We start from the raw sequence: 3,712 nt of genomic DNA, 5'->3' as shown, positions 1-3,712 counted from the left end.
AGCAAACTGGCGTGGACACAACCAATATATGAATGAGGGTAAATACAACAGAGACTATTGTAAAGAAAATTACCAGACCTCTGGCTCCTCACCCCGGGGGAAGAAGGGGATACGACCCGAAGAAAGGGGGAAAGGGAGAGAGGGAGGTGACCCACTCAGACAAGCTTGGCGGGAGCAGGGAGGTATACAGGCACCAAACTTATGTAATAAAATGTATGAAATATCAGTACACATGGCCCCTAACACATTTGCAACAGCAGTAAATAGATAAGAAAAATAGATATATAGGCCTATGTCAGAATATGGTTAGGACGGGGTAACAGAAAACAGACATAGAGCGCAAAGGAGAGAAAAGAAAAACAATAATAATGCAGTATGTCAAAACAGTTCATACATTTTATGGCACATAAAAGAAACACACTTACAAATCGTAACCTCAAACGAATCACTGTCCCACACCAGTGACCTGAAGAGAGAGCTGCAGAAAAGGGAGAAAGAATACCTTGCTGTAAACACTGGGACACAGACCTTTCTTAAAGAGATATTAGTGACAGCTAAGTGGAAATATTTTGCATATGAAAGTTTTATGTGAACATTGTTCTAATAGGGAATTTTTTGAATTTTATGACATTTTATTATCAATTTTTTATGTATATCTATGCATTTTCATGAACTCTTCTTTGAGCACTTTTATTTTATGTATATTATTCATTTTTAACAGATTTTCTGTGTATGAATTTTAGGAAACAAAGAGGCCTATTTATTAAAGGTCTGTCCGACAGACCTCGCTGAATGCGGAGAGCAATACGCTCTCCGTATTCAGCATTGCACCAGCAGCTCTTGTGAGCTGCTGGTGCATCGCCTCCCCCTGCAGATTCGCGGCCACCAGCAGGGGGGTGTCAATCAACCCGATCATACTCAATTGGGTTGAATTGTGGCAATCTCTGTCCGCCTGCTCAGAGCAGGCGGACGGGGTTATGGAGCAGCGGTCCTTTAGACCGCTTCTTCATAAATGCTGTTTCTGGCGAGCCTGTAGGCTCGCCAGAAACACGGGCCCCTCAAGCTCCATTCGGAGCTTGATAAATTGGCCTCATTGTCTCTAAAAGAGGAGTAGTTGCACTACAATACTTGGCACTTTTGGAAGGTGTTGGTAGTCTATGTCAGAATATGTAAGACAATAATAACCCCTACGTAATTTGTTACAGCAAGGTAGGGAGACTGTTGCAGCAAACAAGCATGAGTGGAAATACCTGGGTAGACTAAAATATTGCAGGACAGTTAACAGGGACCCACTTGTGAGCTGCAACTATATATGTCCAGAACAAGTCTTTGAGAGACAGGGGTAGTAAATAAAATTATCTCCCCCTAAGTACCTTGAAAATACAACCAGCAGTCCTCAGCTTAGGTATGGGGTGTTCCTATCGTCTTGTAATAATATACAGGAGCAAGAGATAGTTCGTGATGGCTGAAACCCCTACTAATTTTGGGCTGGTACCAACTCAGCCCTAGTCGTGTATGAGCCCAGGGAAATGTCACTCCTTGAGATTGTGGCCTTAAAGTATAATGTGTCTCAAAGGTGGTATGTGGCCACTGGAAGGGCAAATCTGGGTCTCTGTGGTAACGAGCTAGGAGTGGTTAGGTGTCTAGCTTGGGAGAGGTCTAACAGAGAGGGTATTATTTTTACTTATATAAAGCTGGGACCTACCCAAGACTGTATAGGAGAGTTCAGACTCTTACCCCTGCTGTATTATGCCCCTGATGTTCTGTTGTATCCTCCATCAGCTGTGAGTTAGTTTCAGGCACATTAAAAAGCAACCCACAGGCTATGCAAGTCAGAACAGGTAATAACACAACATTTAGTTTACAACAATCTGTGGTAGGCTGGGTGTGTAATACAGATAAAGAAATGAGAACTCTATTGTCCACTCCTGTATTTGGTAATGATAACCGACAGTTCTTGTTAAAATAAGTTCTTAGATTTTATTATGTCCTACCCAGAGGTAACTGGAGTTGAGTAGGCTGGTGGTATGGTAGAGTTTAAAATGAAAAAGTCATGCTCAGTCTCTGAAAACTCAGGTGGATTCACCTGTTTGCCACCTTAGTTGTTGTGTTGGAGATGAGAGTGAGAAATTGGAAATTAAAAATATAAAGGACAGGGGCCCCTGTCTGGCGCTGGTGGTGTTCACTTGATAAAGCTTGCAGGGGTTAGATTCTGTAACTGCCCCCGGGCACCTAAGCCTGATGAGAGATAAGGTGCTAAAGGGATCTTAGATTGGGTGTGCACACTCTCAGTGCTGTTTAGATGAGATGGCTCCTAGAAAATACCCCAAGGTTTTTTATGGCTGAGTGGGAGAATGGGCTAAAGGCTACAGAGAGCCTTTTGAGCGTGTGTGCAATATGTACAGTATGGATCTCATCGGGTATCCAGATAGACCACGATGCACTCAGAGTATACTGGAGGCAGGTCCGGTTTGCTGTATCCCCTAGCTGAATGCAGGTTCTGCAGCTAGGAACCAGTATCATCAGGGCCTCCGATCAGGTTAGTGGAAGAAAGATGGCGGCCGTTCATGCCACTCTGATTGAAGCCGACTCCTCTGCCTTTGCAACACAGGCCTTGCCCAGTGCTCCTCACCATTTCGTCGCAGCATCTTCTTCTCATTTAGTCTTTGAGGTTGGATTGATTAACTTGGCCAGCGGCAGCTGTCGCGACAGCCGCACTAGTTAGTGAAAGACCTCAGGGCCTCAGACTGGTAGCGTTCCTGTGAATTGAGCCACCAGCACGTTGTACTGCAAAGGCTTGTCTCAGCTGTGATGGCTGTAGCTCCGGAGTGGAGCCCCAACCCTCCGGAGTGATGTTCAGGGACAAGTGCTAGTGATCTTCGCTGGTGGCCTCCTGTAAACAACCCAGGCCACAATTGCGCAATCCGCAAAGGAAGCAAAAGTCCCAGTGCTGAGATTTTTAATTAGTGTCTGAGTAAATCCTCGAGAGGTTAAGGCTAAATATCGCCAAAATCCAAAACTTATATTAACAATTATAATGTTTAAAGCACAGAGCTCTGTGATCGCAATATTAATTTTACCTACGAAAATGTATGGTAAAATGCCTCTCGGCAATGCTGCCTTTAAACAGCATTTTCTCGACATCACAGATCCCTTTTGAATACAGTATCTGGCCGCATCGTGGCACTTTTGATCATAGGCGGATGAAGAATCACTAAAGTTAAAAAATAAATTATTATGATTAAGCATGACATTTTAAACAACTTTTTAAAGTTACTTTCATTACCTAATTTTCTTTGTAATCTTTATAACCTTTGGTGAAAAGCATAACTATGTAGGCTATGCAGCAACAATGCACTTTTGGGAGTTAGCTGCTAATTGGTGGCTGTACATATGTACCTCTTGTCATTGGCTAAGCTAGTCCCCTATAATGCATTGCTGCTTCTTCAACAATGGATGCCAAGAGAATGTAGCATAATGTGAATCATGAACACGAATCTGATTAATGTTCCTTTAATAGCTGTTAAAGGGACACTAAACCCCAAAAAATGATTTAATGATTCAGATAGAGCATGCAATTTTAAGCAACTTTCTAAATTACTCCTATTATCAATTTTTCTTCGTTCTCTTGCTATATTTATTTAAAAAGCAGGAATATGATGCATAGGAGCCGGCCCATTTTTGGTTGAGAACCTGGGTTATGCTTGCTTAT

At 42.7% G+C, this 3,712-nt stretch overlaps 1 long non-coding RNA gene across 1 annotated transcript; it reads right to left on the bottom strand.

Annotated features, from left to right (window-relative positions):
• Positions 1-378: 378 nt before the first annotated feature.
• Positions 379-3,099, bottom strand: LOC128643668 (uncharacterized). The gene is made up of 2 exons (XR_008399859.1): positions 1,738-3,099; positions 379-478 (listed from the first exon to the last, which is right to left on the bottom strand). It is a non-coding gene; the product is annotated as an uncharacterized LOC128643668 (long non-coding RNA).
• Positions 3,100-3,712: the final 613 nt, after the last annotated feature.

The sequence above is a fragment of the Bombina bombina genome, chromosome 1, assembly GCF_027579735.1.
Source record: "Bombina bombina isolate aBomBom1 chromosome 1, aBomBom1.pri, whole genome shotgun sequence".
NCBI classification, from domain to species: Eukaryota; Metazoa; Chordata; class Amphibia; order Anura; family Bombinatoridae; genus Bombina; species Bombina bombina.
Note: the sequence above shows the minus strand (reverse complement) of the source record. Positions and strands in the feature narration are given on the sequence as shown.